At 35.8% G+C, this 17051-nt stretch overlaps 1 pseudogene; it reads right to left on the minus strand.

Annotated features, from left to right (window-relative positions):
• Positions 1-756: 756 nt before the first annotated feature.
• Positions 757-2720, minus strand: LOC149189355 (exocyst complex component EXO70H1-like; annotated as a pseudogene).
• Positions 2721-17051: the final 14331 nt, after the last annotated feature.

Genomic DNA, 17051 nt, shown 5'->3' on the forward strand with positions numbered 1-17051 from the left:
AAATAGATGGTACTGATTTAATCTTTACAAAATATCCACATAATATCTTTAATAATAATTATAAATAAAGTCTTGAAATTTATTTCAAAGATAGTCATTTTCAATTTAATTAAAAACAATTATAAAAATCAAAATAATATAAATATACTATAAAATGCAATATATTTATTTTATGCTATGTGGTAAATTATTTATATATATATATAAATAAAAATGAGTGATGATTTTTTTTTAAATATGTAACATTTATGGGTTATAGTATTGACTTATAATATTGTATCAAAATCTATTTACAATTTATTTTTTATAATAATATAAATAATTAAAAAAATTAGGTGATGTATAATCTTAATGTGTATAGACTTTACCAACTTTATATGGTTGCTCCAAACATAATACAATTACAGCAAAAAAAACATATTACACACGTCTAACAAACAAGGATAAATCAGTCCCGGATTACCAAACAGATAACAGACGTCAAAACAAGTAACGAAGTTGTCCTTGATAGGATACGTATATGGAATTAGGAAGATTTCTTTTGTACATTCAAACATGGCAATTGATGACAATCATCAACGTTTCCCAGGTTCCCAAATGAAGTGGGCTTATATATAGAAGTGGCTAGAGTGGTTTGAATGTGAAATACTGAACCTTTTAGTTTGCATACTTTTGCTGTGGTATTTGTAATTGAAAACTATTTTATTATAATGGCATATCCGCAATATTTCACAGAAATATGCTCCTTACTTCCTTCTAGAATTTCCTCCAACTCAAGGATGATGGATTGCCATGAAATAAATTCAAGAGATGAGCTTCCAGGTCTTCAGCAGTGTACTTGAGATACATGTCAGACTGCCTTCTAGATACTAAATGCTGCCTTCTAGATACTAAATGCTTTCTGAGTCTTCCCAAGAAGGACCGATAAGCTGGTATTATCTTCGCTGCGATCGAAACCATAATCTCCTCCCGGAGCTGCGCGTCCGGCACCATCCAACCTGAATGGTTCGTGAGCACTTCTTCGAATACAAAATTGAAACGCTTGAGTCTGTCTTTCAGGGCTTGCAGTGACATCCCACTGGAAATACACAAACTCACATGAATCCCCTCATCCATCAAACAATTGAGAGCCTTCATCCAAGCCACTTGCTCATAATTTTCCGCATAATGTCTTACTTTGTTCTGATTTTTCCTCAACCAGCCATACCCTAACAGCCCTAGAAGCTTCGATCCTTTCACCTTCTTGACAATGTAATGAAGATTGTTCATTAGAAACAGGTATGACAGGGAAGCGTCCTCGTAGAGGCTAGCTTTGAAATCCAACTTACATTGCAGAATGATGATAATCCATCCCAGTTTCATAGACAGATCAGAGGCCGGCCTATTCAAGTCCCCAAACAAGCCCTTAAGGCCACGAGGCACGGCCTTGGGAATATGAAAGGGTGAATTGGCGATTATGCTCATAAGAGACTCCTTGTACTCTGATACACACCTCAGATAATTCATAACATACCTTGTAAGCGGATGAATCCCGCCGCCGGCTACCGGTGTCTTTGAATAGTCCACTTGTATTGCATTTGCCAATTCCGTCAAAATCTCCCATGCCGACTGTCCGAGCCCAAGGACGATGGTAGAAACCCGCGTCCTCACGCTGGCACACGATTTCTGGCAGTAAACGATGTCGAAATCGGGCATTAGGTCGGAGAGAGCCTTATACATGTCGAGCACCCTGAAGAGCCTTTCGCCCGACTTTTTTCTCTTCGCCACGGATTCCCCAAATGCCAGAAGCTTCATCGTTGGCCCCTTGACGACGTCGGCGAAACAGGAATCCCTGACTTTATGAAGCCCTGCAAAAATCTCATCACAGAGCCGTTTCTCGCTCGCGAACAAAATCCTCACGGCAATTCTGACGGTGCGTATCCACTTCTTGATCTTAATGTCGAGAAGTCCCCACTCCATCTTTTGCACGTCGCTTGTACTCAGCCACTCGATGCCAATTCTGTTGAGACACCCTTCGATTACAGACTTTCTGGTCTGCCCGTATATTCGAACGCACTCCCTTCCGTACCCGGCGGCAACCATACGTTTCGCGATGCTGTGGAGGTCTAGCACGGCGTCCGGCGGCATCATGTCGATTTCGCAAATGTCGTCGGCGTTAGAATTCGCACACCGATGGCAGCCGTCACTGCTCCCGTCTTCGTCCGTCCACTCGTCGTCCGAGGAAGCGTCGGTCGAGCTGCCATCGTCGGGCGCCATGGTCGGCTCAACGTTGGTGGACAGAATTCGATGAAATTCTTTTTTCAGGCGGTTCATCCACACTTCCATAAGGCACTTGGCACGCATCACTTTGGTGGAGCTGCTGTCAGTGACAAGATTTTCCGTGAAGTTACGGAGGCCATCCACGGTGGCGAGATACTCGTTGGCTTCTTTTTTGCAGCTCTGGAACAACATCGAGTATTTGGACGCGTTCGAGTCCAAGCACAGCATTATTTGGTCGGCTGAGGTGAAATTGGTATCCAAATCGGCCAAATTCCCACTTGGGTTCTTCGGATTTTGACGGACCATAGCTGAACGGTGTTTGTCGAAGGTGCAGAGGTGTGTGAGCATGTCTCTCCTCATGTTGCCGGAGGTGCCCATATAGATTTTACAGTTCGATGCGCCGTGGGCACTACGCTGTCTTCTTCTCTTCCTTGATCTGCTGTTGCTTCTTATATCTCCATTGATTATAACGAGTATACTATATCAACAGATTGCGTAGGATACTGCCTCTGTTTCTAACATAGAAATCGTGCTTATCAACACTGGAATTATGAGCAGTGAGTACAAAGAGCGTGGGGGAGCATGAGGGTTTGAGAGTGTGATCATAATCAATTATAGGAGTCTAAATGCATGGATGGTGGAAGTGGTCCAACTCCAAAATTTATACCCATTCTGCGTTTTGAATCACTCAACACAAAAAAAATGATTTGGTGTGAGCAGGTGAGCAATATGCGCGGTAGACATTTTCAGCGCATATGCAGAGCTCTGGAAAGATGCTGAGTCAATATGACTTGGGGGGCGTTCTCCGTTCACGAATATATTAATTTCTAAGTTGGTACATCAATATCTATGGAATATATTTATTACATAAGTAGGTACACCGTACCATGACTGCTCAAAGTTAGAATTGGTTTGTCTTCGAAATTTTTCTTCCTCCATTTTCATAAATCGGGACTCGGAATTGAACTACTTTGTTTCGAGGTTACTCAAATGGTCTTTCCGGTATTCGATTTGCATGTCATGTCCGAATTCTCGTGGATTTGGAGTTGGTATACAATATTTTATTATATCGTGGAAGGCGCCGTATTTTTATTCAGTGTCAACTGTAGTGTTAGAGTGGGATTGGAGTTAAAGGTGATACTTTGATCGAGTCTAAATTGGGCTCAGTCTTAATGTCAAATAGAATAATGACTTCGGTATAAAATGTTGCTATCAAAAATTAATATAAAATTTAAAATAAAATACAAGCTTCAGTCCACACACATCAATTAAAATATATTTTATAATTATCAAAATAAATCATATTATATTTAATTATATAATAACCACTAATTTTGAGTTTATCTAGTGTTTTATTATTTACTTGTATTTTAATATTTTTCAGGGATAGAAATGATTTTTTTAAATGGATTGATTGGATTAAATCTATAAATTATTTTTCAAAAGAGCTTTAAGAGATTGAGTTTTTTTCGAATTGTTTTTAATCAGAAATTTTGGAAATTTTTTTGGTGGGTTCTTTCGGTATAATTTCTCTAAAATTACAAGTTTGATGGGTAATTCGTGCACAATCGAAATGGTTAGAAATTTTTTAGGGTGCTGAATTCATATATACAATAAAAAAACCAATTTAAAAAATACAAATCAAAATTTCACTTCAAAAAATTTCCCAAATTCCAACACTAAAAAATCTAAATAATCACGCAAAACCAATTCAATTTTTTTTTGGTTAGACTCGTTGATAAAGACATTGCTTTACAAAGAAAATGAAGAAGCTACATGTAAAGGATGCCCTTTACAATGGCAGGAGCACTGCATCCTATCAATTGCAACTCTTCGTGGTAGTAAACTCTTCGATATTAGCAGCGGTGGAATTTTTTATTTAAACCAACCTTTATATCTCATAATTTTATATGAAATAATATAAATCTAGCCATAAAGGACAATGTGTTTTCTCCCATTATATCAGGACCATCCATCTGATTGGGATCAATTGATATCAAACATTAGGATATCTTCATAAGCTTCTAAGAAAGTACACAAAATTTTGAGTTGTTTGCTATAATTATGATTGGTGGTTAAAATTCGATATCAGGTTTTTTTTTGGGTTTTGGGTGATGTTTATTTATAAATTTGAAGTGTAAAAGATAGTTATTTTTTAATTTTCTTTTTTTTTACATTTGATTTTTTTAATATTTTTTTTTTCAAATTAATAATGAAAATATTTTATTTTTTATTTTTTAATTAAGGGCATTTTTTATTTATGAAAATATTTTTTTATATTTTAATTAACCAGTGTTACAGTACACTCCTGGCTCATTAATTCTTTCTATATATCATCAAAAGTGAATAAAAAAATGTCCAATCTAATACTAATACAAATATTAGAAATGATTTAATTGTGTTGTTTAGATTGCTAATAACTTATTTTTCAATATTTTTGTAAATAAAAGGTGTAAAGAAATCATATGACCATAAATAGAGTAACAAAACATAGAATTTGCATCTAAATATATAAAAAAAAAAAATTATATTACATTTTGGATGGATTAATTACTATTTAAAATAATTATTGCATCACTTTAAAATTAGAATTTAAATTAAATTCTTCGCAATGCATGTGCTACTTTTCATTTTTTCTATTCATATGCTCATCGAGTGAGATTGGTTTGCACCTCCAAAAATTATCTCTCTTCATACTTGATAGATCCATGTTTAAGATATTCTATATTAATTGCTTTGTTAGCTACCATTTGATGTTTTCAAAACTCAAAATAGAGCACTGACTTACAAAGTAAGTATTGAAATTAGACAAAATTTTAAAAATTGGTCTCTCAACTTCAACTATTGTAAGGTCAAATAGGAATCATTGAGGAAGTGAATGATGATTTCCGACAACAAATAGTATTAACTGCAATTTCACACTCAGAAAATAGTATTGACTGCAATTTCACACTCAGAAATAGAATGAAATAACCAAAATTAAAATATGCATCCAAACTGTTAGGGTAATCGTTTAGATTCTAAAATTGTAAGGTGAGGGTTGTTGGATGTAAGTGCCTAACAAACCATGTAGTGTGTTAAATGTATTTGTTTGGGGAAGCTTCTTAGTATGTGATTTAATTCCCATTAAGTTATTGGTTCAAATTGTGAGAATAATGCAAAAATAGTTAGTTATGAGTGGTTGAACTGAATTAGTTGTAGGTGGTTGAATAGAATTAGTTATGAGTGGTTAGGAATTAGTTTGTGTTATTTCCTATATAAGTATGATGTAATTGAGCAAAGAGATTAATGAAGTGGTGTGAGTTTTTTGTTTAAGTTGGTATCAGAGCAAAGTTGAGTTGAGGAGGAGAGACTTGCCTCACTGAGGAGACGCTGCCTCCTGTTGTTGGCCCTGTCCAGAACCCACACTGCTCTCTGCAAGGATCGTGAGCAGTTGCTGGTGCTGTCGACTGTGCGTATCGAGAACTGTTTGCTGGTGGACGCGAGACAGTGAGGTGTTGTCCAGAACCGTCCGTCGAGAAGCGAGATCGTCGTTGGCCCTGTCCAGAATGCTGTCGAGAACCGTCGCTGTCCAGAACGCTGTCAAGAACTGTAGCGAGACAGTGAGGCCGAGATCTGCCGTGAGCGTTTGAGATCTACCGTGAGCGTTTGCTGTAAATGGGTAAGAGCTTCCATTTGTTGTGAGTGTCTGTTTTTCTTGAATAAGAAGGCCGTGCTTAAGTTTTGTTGAAGATTGGCTCGGTTTTGCTCCATAGACCCCGTGTTTTCTCAGTTTACCTCAAGTTTGTTTAGTCTTCCCCAAAATTGCATCGTGCACCCGACCTTCGCTATCTGTGTTAACAACCAAATAACAGATAGGCAGAGTTTTATTTTCCTGTTGGATTGAATTTGGTCATTGGTGGAAGAAATGGCTAATCCCCTTGCAGATTCATATTTAAATGAGTCTTCAAAACTTGATGGAGAAAACTATGTAAATTGGAAATTTAAGATCATCACAGTACTGGAGGCATACAATCTCTGGCCGATTGTAAAAGGTGACGAGACCAAGCCTCAAACTCCTACTAACACTCAAGATTGGGAGAAGCGTGAAATAAAAGCAAGGGTGCTGCTACGCATGTCAGTGAAGGACAATATTATTCCACACATTCGGGACTGTGAAACTTCAAAGGCAACATGGGACACTCTCAAAGGTTTGTATAAAACTACTAATGCAAACCGTATTTTATTTTTAAAAACAAAGCTGCTATCTATCAAAATGGATGCCAATGAAAGTATTAGCAACTTTGTTTCCCGAATTAAAGACTTTAGTGATAAGCTTGGTGATATTGGTGAAAAGGTTTCTAGTACAGACTTGGTAACTGTTACTTTAAAGGGGTTAGTCCCAGACTATAAAGTCTTTATTTCAGCTCTCTCAGCTAGACCGACACCTCCTACATTTGAAGAATTGGCTGGAATTCTTCTTCAAGAAGAAGAGCGCATGAAAACTTTTGAACTGGAGTCAAATGGTTCTGATTTGGCTTTGACTGCAAGAGGCCAAAGACCATTCCGAGGGAGACCATGGGACAGAAACAGAGGCCGTTTTCAAGCAAAGCAGAAAGGTATGGCACCTCCTGGTTCTTATGTTAAAAGGAACATTGAATGTCATTATTGTGGAAAACTTGGACATCTGGCTAAAGATTGCTATGGGAGAAAGAATAATGAATCAAATCAAAGACATAGCAGGCATAATGGAAATTACATAAACAGAGACACCTCAGTGAATGATGGATTTAAAAATCTTAAGTTATTTCTTTCTGATGTTGCGTTGTCTGCTGAAACTAATGATGAGAATGCTTGGTTTATAGATTCTGGTGCCTCGACACACATGACTTGTAATAAAGAATGGTATGATAAATATTATGAGAAATCTGATGGTACACACATTTACCTAGGAGATGATAGGTCACTTAAAGTTCAAGGCTATGGCATAGTAAATGTGTACTTACCTAATGGACAAATGCGACAGATTCATAATGTGATGTATGTCCCCGCTCTCAAAAAGAATTTGCTATCTGTTTCCACTATCACTGATAATAATTTAAAAGTAGAATTTGGTAAATTGGGGTGTATAGTGAAAGATGTTCAGGACCACTACAAGGTTGTTTCTACAGGTACCAGGGTTGGAGGATTGTACAGATTGGATGTGACAGTCAAGCGCCATGTTGCATTGACATCTCAAGAGACATCGACAGCAGAATTATGGCATCACAGGTATGGGCACCTCAATTACAATGATTTATCGTTGTTACAAAGGAAATCAATGGTTGAAGGTCTTCCTGTTATGAAGTGTGAACATTTACCATGTGAAGCTTGTGCACTTGGTAAGCAGCATAGAGAAGAGTTTCCTGTTCATACTGAGAAACGAAAGTATGATATACTTGAATTAATTCACACTGATGTATGTGGACCTATGCAAACTAGGTCTCTTGGTGGTGCTTCATACTTTGTTATTTTTATTGATGATAGATCTAGATATACCTGGGTCTATTTCATTAGAAGGAAAAGTGACATATTTGAGTATTTTAAAGAGTTTCGAAATATGGTTGAAAACAAACAGGAAAGTGCATCAAAATACTCAGATCTTATCAAGGGGGTGAATATAAATCAAAAGCATTTAACACCTATTGTAAATCTAATGGAATTCAACAACAGTTCACAGTGCCACATACCCCTCAGCAAAATGGTGTTGCAGAGCGATGGAATAGAACCTTGGTGGAATCTGCTCGTAGTATGCTGCAAGGTAAGAACATCTCTAATGGTTTCTGGGCAGAAGCCATTAACACTGCTGTTTATCTGAAGAATCGATGTCCCACTAAGAAATTAGTTTTTCAAACTCCTTTTGAGGTTCTTTATGGTTATAAACCTGATGTGAGTCATTTCAAAGTCTTTGTATGTACTGCTTTTGCTCATATTCCTAAGGCTAACAGAAGAAAACTTGATGCCAAGTCCATCAAGTGTGTTTTCATTGGATATTGTACGGATCAGAAAGCCTATAAATTGTTTGATCCAAGTTCCCATAAACTATTTGCAAGTCGTGATGTATTGTTTCATGAGCAGACTGATAAAAGTAACACAAAGAATGATACATGGCATATTTCTAATGATGCACATCTCAAGCTTGATACTTTGATTAAGCAGGAACAGGAACAGGTCCAGGTCCAGGTACAGGATCAGGATGATCGCAGCAGTATGAGCACATCTAGCAGCAGTGAGTCATCACAAGGAGGTGATACACCTCAAAGCCAACGAATCATGGATGGAACACCCACACCAAGAAGGTCGTCCCGACAGACTCGGCTTCTTGAAAGGTATAGAGACTATGCCTTAATGTCTAATATAATGAATGTTGAAGAACCAATTGATTATGAGCAGGCTAAACAACATGAACCATGGATTAATGCTATGAATGATGAGTATGCTTCTATTATGAAAAATCAAACATGGGAATTAGTGGAACTTCCTGTAAATAAAGTTCCAATTGGAAGCAAATGGTTGTACAAAACAAAATTTAAAGCAGATGGTACAATTGATAAATTTAAGGCAAGATTAGTAGCAAAAGGATATGCTCAACAGGAGGGAATTGATTATGAAGACACTTTTGCACCAGTAGCTAAGTTGAATACAATTAGATTACTGATTGCCTTAGCCACAAAACATAATTGGAACATACATCAATTGGATGTTAAATCTGCTTTTCTAAATGGTGATTTAAAGGAAGAAGTTTATTTGGTTCAACCTGAAGGGTTTGTCAAACAGGGACAGGAGCATCTGGTTTGCAGGTTAAGAAAGGCATTGTATGGTTTGAAACAGGCACCAAGATCATGGTATGTAAATATTGATACCTTCTTTCTTCAGAATGGATTTGTGAAAAGCAAAAATGATCCTAACTTGTATGTTAAGAAAGATGAAAAAGGAAATGTTGCTTTAGTATATTTGTATGTGGATGATCTCATTATAACAGGCAGTGCTCACAAGTTAATTGAAGAAATTAAAGTTCAGTTGTCACAGGATTTTGAAATGAAAGATTTGGGTGAAATGCATTACTGTTTAGGCATTGAGGTATGGAGAGAAACTGGTAAAACTTTGATCACTCAAAGCAAATATACAAAGGAGATTCTTAAAAAGTTCAATATGACAGATTGCAAAGCTATGTCCACTCCCTTAGAACAGAATGCAAAGTTGTACAAAGAAGATGGTTCGAAAGAGGCAGATGGAACATTATATCGTCAGTTAGTGGGAAGTTTGAACTATCTCACCACTACCAGGCCAGACATTGCATACTCAGTTAGTATCCTTAGTCAGTTCATGGCTAAGCCTTCAGGAAATCACTGGAATGCTGCAAAGAAAGTTCTCTGATACTTAAAGGGAACAGTGAATCTTGGTATTATGTATACTGATGTATCTGATGTTGCACTGACAGGTTTTTCTGATTCAGATTGGGCAGGAAATCCAGATGACAGACGATCTACCTCTGGCTATGCATTTCATATTGGATCAGGGGTCGTATCTTGGAGTAGTAAGAAACAACCAACTGTTTCTTTATCATCAACAGAATCAGAGTACAAAGCTTTGACCAATGCCACCTGTGAAGCTATTTGGTTGCGGAGAATTCTTGCAGATCTTGAAGAAGCGCAAAGTGGTGCCACATGTATCAATTGTGATAATCAGAGTGCTATCAAATTAGCACATAATCCAGTTTACCATGCTAGAACAAAACACGTTGAGTTACAGTACCACTTTGTACGTGAGAAAATTGAGTCAAAAGAAATTGGATTGATATTTTGTAACACCAAGGATAATGTGGCTGATATATTTACTAATCCCCTTGGTAAAATCAAATTTGAAGTTTTTAGAAGTCAGTTAGGTATTGTAGAAAATCCATTTCTCCATTAAGGGAGGATGTGAGAATAATGCAGAAATAGTTAGTTATGAGTGGTTGAACTGAATTAGTTGTAGGTGGTTGAACAGAATTAGTTATGAGGAAAGTGCATCAAAATACTCAGATCTGATCAAGGGGGTGAATATAAATCAAAAGCATTTAACACCTATTGTAAATCTAATGGAATTCAACAACAGTTCACAGTGCCACATACCCCTCAGCAAAATGGTGTTGCAGAGCGATGGAATAGAACCTTGGTGGAATCTGCTCGTAGTATGCTACAAGGTAAGAACATCTCCAATGGTTTCTGGGCAGAAGCCATTAACACTGCTGTTTATCTGAAGAATCGATGTCCCACTAAGAAATTAGTTTTTCAAACTCCTTTTGAGGTTCTTTATGGTTATAAACCTGATGTGAGTCATTTCAAAGTCTTTGGATGTACTGCTTTTGCTCATATTCCTAAGGCTAACAGAAGCAAACTTGATGCCAAGTCCATCAAGTGTGTTTTCATTGGATATTGTACGGATCAGAAAGCCTATAAATTGTTTGATCAAAGTTCCCATAAACTATTTGCAAGTCGTGATGTATTGTTTCATGAGCAGACTGATAAAAGTAACACAAAGAATGATACATGGCATATTTCTAATGATGCACATCTCAAGCTTGATACTTTGATTAAGCAGGAACAGGAACAGGTCCAGGTACAGGTACAGGATCAGGATGATCGCAGCACTATGAGCACATCTAGCAGCAGTGAGTCATCACAAGGAGGTGATACACCTCAAAGCCAACAAATCATGGATGGAACACCCACACCAAGAAGGTCGTCCCGACAGACTCGGCTTCCTGAAAGGTATAGAGACTATGCCTTAATGTCTAATATAATGAATGTTGAAGAACCAATTGATTATGAGCAGGCTAAACAACATGAACCATGGATTAATGCTATGAATGATGAGTATGCTTCTATTATGAAAAATCAAACATGGGAATTAGTGGAACTTCCTGTAAATAAAGTTCCAATTGGAAGCAAATGGTTGTACAAAACAAAATTTAAAGCAGATGGTACAATTGATAAATTTAAGGCAAGATTAGTAGCAAAAGGATATGCTCAACAGGAGGGAATTTATTATGAAGACACTTTTGCACCAGTAGCTAAGTTGAATACAATTAGATTACTGATTGCCTTAGCCACAAAACATAATTGGAACATACATCAATTGGATGTTAAATCTGCTTTTCTAAATGGTGATTTAAAGGAAGAAGTTTATTTGGTTCAACCTGAAGGGTTTGTCAAACAGGGACAGGAGCATCTGGTTTGCAGGTTAAGAAAGGCATTGTATGGTTTGAAACAGGCACCAAGATCATGGTATGTAAAGATTGATACCTTCTTTCTTCAGAATGGATTTGTGAAAAGCAAAAATGATCCTAACTTGTATGTTAAGAAAGATGAAAAAGGAAATGTTGCTTTAGTATCTTTGTATGTGGATGATCTCATTATAACAGGCAGTGCTCACAAGTTAATTGAAGAAATTAAAGTTCAGTTGTCACAGGATTTTGAAATGAAAGATTTGGGTGAAATGCATTACTGTTTAGGCATTGAGGTATGGAGAGAAACTGGTAAAACTTTGATCACTCAAAGCAAATATACAAAGGAGATTCTTAAAAAGTTCAATATGACAGATTGCAAAGCTATGTCCACTCCCTTAGAACAGAATGCAAAGTTGTACAAAGAAGATGGTTCGAAAGAGGCAGATGGAACATTATATCGTCAGTTAGTGGGAAGTTTGAACTATCTCACCACTACCAGGCTAGACATTGCATACTCAGTCAGTATCCTTAGTCAGTTCATGGCTAAGCCTTCAGGAAATCACTGGAATGCTGCAAAGAAAGTTCTCCGATACTTAAAGGGAACAGTGAATCTTGGTATTATGTATACTGATGTATCTGATGTTGCTTCCATAAGAAGAAGTTGAGGATGACAACCATGTGTAATGGATAACACCAATTTTTATTAACCTATATATTAAAAAATGATAAGTTTTTTTCAAATTTTTATAAGTTATATTCAATTTATTTTTTATACTTTACTTTAATACTTATTTTTTTTACAAATTGATGTAATTGATCGAACTTAGAAACTTATTTTGCATGTAAGTACAATTTATCTTTAGCTCTAGGCCTATAAGTCTCTTTTTCCTTTTTCTCGATAATTTGTATTCTACATGCATTTTCTTCTTCTTTAGCTTCAACTTTGTTATGGTCTCCTTATTCAATATTTCCTCATATTCTTTATTTTATTCATGTGGTTCTTCTTTTTCATATTCTTGTATTTCAACTACTACTAACTAAACCTTTCTATTAACCTAACACATTTTCATTTTTTTCCATCTTTTCTACCATTATTGCAAATTCTTCAACTACTCTAATGATTTTATATTTTATTTTTTCCCCTTCTTTTATTACATATTTTTCCATATCCATATGGATTTGCAAGTAATTCCTCAAGAAATGCTAACTCTACCTCATAGTCATCCTCTACATTCATCGCAGCTCATCCTCTACATTTTTCTATTGCTACAAATGCAATTTCCTTTTCATCATTAACGTAAATTTCTTTACCATGCTCTTTCTCTAAATCTCGTACAAAATCACCTTTGTCTTCTGCAATTTTGTTAACAAAATTCTTTGCAACAATTGTAGTGTCAATGTCGGGTTCTTCCACAACTTCTTCAAAAGCTTCTTCTATTATGATGACTACTTTATGAACAACTAGAATAGAATTTTATGTGACTTAACTTGATGATGATAGGTGTTGTTCCCCTTTCACTATTTCTCATTTCCATAGTATTCGAAGCTTTTCTGGACCTAATTATTATTGCAATTTTCGGAAGAGTACTTTATCCAAGCCTTGTTGGATGAAAGACAATGTTTTTGCATCATCTGCTTGTTGTCTATAAGTTGATCCCTTTGATCTTGTTTCATGGCCTTATGGGAATCATCTATTCGTAATTTAGTTCTATTTTTTTTCTAATATCCCAGAGGAACCCAACAACTTGCCTAACACATAGCTACTAGTAAACCTATGAGGGTCTACAATCTGTCCTCCTCTCTATAAACTGAGTCACAATGAAGGGGATTTGAACCCTGGATCTCTCAATTTTCTCATGACTCAGATTACTTTGATCACAAATTGAGTTATCCCCTAAAACTACTCTAGTTATCTTATTCACAAACCAAATATCATAAGTTTTACCAATAAAAATAAAAGGCTAAACAATTGTATATTCATAACTCTAAATAATTTTTTTATCAAGTATATTTTTCCAATGAAAAAAATATCTACACATTTTCTAAATATTTCATACCATTTGCATTATACCTATTTGTTCCTTACTCTTCCTTTCTATTTTTAACCAAAAATATTTACCTTAAAAATTATTATGATTAAATTATAATACCAAACTTGTATTATTCCATTTTTCCATACGTGTGTCCGCACACCTATTAAAGATAACAAACTTTAAAGAAAATTTTCCCAAGTGATTCACTCCAAACTAATTATGGCACGTCTCCCATCATGTTATCGGAGGTGCCCATATATTTTACAGTTCATGGCCGTGGGCACTACGCTTTCTTCTCCTCCTTGATCTGTTGTGGCTTCTTATATCTCCATTGACGTATTTGGTATAACGAACACTAGAATTATGAGCAGTGAGGGCAAAGAACCTCGAAGAACACAAGAGGGTGGGGGAGTATGACGGTTTGAGAGGCCATTGTCTCATTTAAAGGAACCTAAATGCATGGATGGTCCAAAATTTATCTCATTCTCCGTGCGTTTTGACTCACACAAAACAGATTTGGTGTCCATGCTTCTTCCACAGCAGCTAAGCAATACGCACGGTAGACATTTTCGGCACCGATGCAGAGCTCTGGAAAGATGGTCAGTCAATATGAGAGAATTACACACTCAGAGACGTTCTATGTTGACATAGACTGTTAAATATGTTAAATATGAAATTGATATATTGGTACATGATCATCTACGGAATACGACCGTCAAAGTTGGAGTTGGTCTCGCTGGGAAAGTTCCTTCATTTCCATAAATCGGGAGTTGAAATTGAATTACGTTGTTTCGAGGTCACTCAAATGGTCCTTCCTGGATTCGATTTCTATGTTATGTCCGGACTTTCGTGGATTTGGACTTGGTATACAGCATTTTATTATATCGTGGAAGGAGACTTATGTTTATTTCATTGTCAACTGTAGAGTTAGAGCGGATTGGAGTTAAAGTAATACTCTTGATTAAGTCTAAATTGGGCTCAGTTTTAATGGGAAATAGAATAATGATTTCAATAAAATTTTGTTATCACATGATCAAATACTCAAATAATTTATCGATGTCAAACCTCACGTTGTTTTTGAAATTCAAGTAGCTTACCGAGTAAAATCCATTTTTTTTTTTAATGTTATTGATGAGAGTGCTTTCACATGCATCATGGCTATGTCACCTTCATTACTAGCTACTTTTATGGCTATTCTCACCAACCCCACGGAATTATTCTGGCTTTTTTTCACCAACCCCATGGAATTATTCCCACTTTCCAATAAAGTTAGAGGGAAAACTGGAAAATTGTTAATGTGGATGTAGAATTAGTTGATGCAAAACTTCACTACAATTTATTTTTGGGATGTAATTGGGTTTCTGCGATGCCAATGGTATTTTCTACACATTTCCATGTTTTATATATCTCTCATGAAGGAAAAATCATTACAATCTATCAAATGACTTATTTCCATCTTGACCGAAATGCTTTATGATGTTTTATTGCCTCTTTAGTAGACCAATTCCAAAACAGCTATAAGATTCTAGGGGTGGAATGTACCCATCACTTACGGGAACATTTAATCTTTTAACCCCTATCACGTACGTAAAAAACATTTATGCTAGGTTTGCGTTAGTCTTTAAGGATCCATAGATCTTACCTTTTCCCTCTACTATGTTTGAAGAAGTTTGATTGGCAGGAATGGTTGTTCCTTTATGTGTATTAGAAATTACTTAACAAGCCATCATTGATGATTCCATAGACATAGATCCAACTCTGATGCAACTCCACTTCCTATAGAAGATTTGTATCTCCATATGTTTCATGTTTGGGTTGTTGATTCCATCATCTTAATGGATTTCCTCAACACCATTTTGTCATTTGATGAGGCACTCATTTATGTAATGGTTGGTCCCGTAAGACCATGGGAGGATTTGTACCATTATTATTTTCCATAGTTGCACAAGGTAGAAGATGGTGAGTTTTATTTAGTCATGTTTTAAAATAAGATCAACCCATGAACCCTTTAACATCACCTTCTACATATGTTGAAGGGAACATGGAAAATGTTTCTCAAATTATGCCAATCGACATTTCCAGAAACCTTGACATTGTGAAAATATTTTAACTCAAGAAGATTGTTCTACTAACGAATTTTGTGTTTACACTAAATTTAAAAAAAAAATTGCCATGTCTTTGCTTGGTCTTGTGAGGAAACACCAGTGATTGATTTGAGCATTTTAAAGCATGAGATAAATATGTAAAAAAATGTGAAGCTTATTTGACAAAATTTTCAACCAATCAACATAGAAATGCTAGAGTGATAAAGCCAAAAGTAGAAAAACTTCTCAAGGAAAGGTTTCTCTACCTAATTCCAGTAACTGAATGGGTTCCAAATCTCATTCTAGTCAATAAGAAGAAAGGAAGCATTAGTGTATGCATGGATATTCATGATCTAAACAAGGATTACCCTAAAGACAACTTCCCCACATTGTTATTGATTAGATTATTGACGAGTGTCACAAGGAGTGAAATATTATTGTTTATGAATTGATTTTTGTGATATAATTAGATAGAAATTCATTTATAGGATCAACATAAAATATCCTTTATATTCCATTGGGGCATGTTTGAATACTGCAAGATGCCTTTTGGCCTAAAAAATGTTGGGTCCACTTTTTGGTGGGCCATGTCCTATACCTTTCAAAACATCAAGGACATTTTGCAAGCTTATCTCGATGACCTTGTTTCTTGTTCTCATAAGAGAATAGATCATCCCGCTCACCTCTATCAAATTTTGACCAACATCATTATTATAAAATTTGGTTGAACCCACACAAATGTATATTTTGTCTAACTTCTATTTGTCTTTTAGGTTTCAACACTTCAAATAAGGGGATCATGGTTTATCCACTCAAGGTTAAGACAATATTTTAGTTGCCTCCCCCATCCAATATCCATCAACATTAGAGTCTACAAGGAAAAGCCAACTTCTTGTGACAATTCATTGTAAATTATGTTGAGATTACAAAGGCATTTATGTGTTTCTTGGAAAAGTGGGTCATATTTATATGAGATGAGTATGCTCAATGACCATTCAATGCTTTGAAAAAGACATTGACATATGTTCCATTGCTTATTCCTCTAGAGTACAATATAGATTTCCTTTTATATCTAGCACTAGTATAATATGCCATTAGTATGGTTCCAGTTCAATATTGTGATCAACTTAAAGTGCATGTCATCTATTACATTAGTTTTGGATTGATGGGCTATTAACTAAATTACTTGCACATAGAAAAAATGGCATTGGTTGCAGTATATGTCATCTAGGGACTTCAACATTATATTTTGCTAAAGAAAACCATTGTAATTGTTAATTTCAATTTATTTTAGTACATATTAACCAAACAAGTTGTAGGGCGGAAGTTTAATAAATGTATTGTAATTTTGCAAGAATTTGATCTCCATTTCACGTTAAAAAAATTGAAAAAAACTTTATTCATAGAATTTATCTTAGAGTTACCCTGAGAAAATGACACATTTTT

This window comes from Pinus tabuliformis, chromosome 3_1, assembly GCF_031772625.1.
Source record: "Pinus tabuliformis cultivar Carrire ecotype Pingquan chromosome 3_1, CPIR1, whole genome shotgun sequence".
NCBI lineage: Eukaryota > Viridiplantae > Streptophyta > Pinopsida > Pinales > Pinaceae > Pinus > Pinus tabuliformis.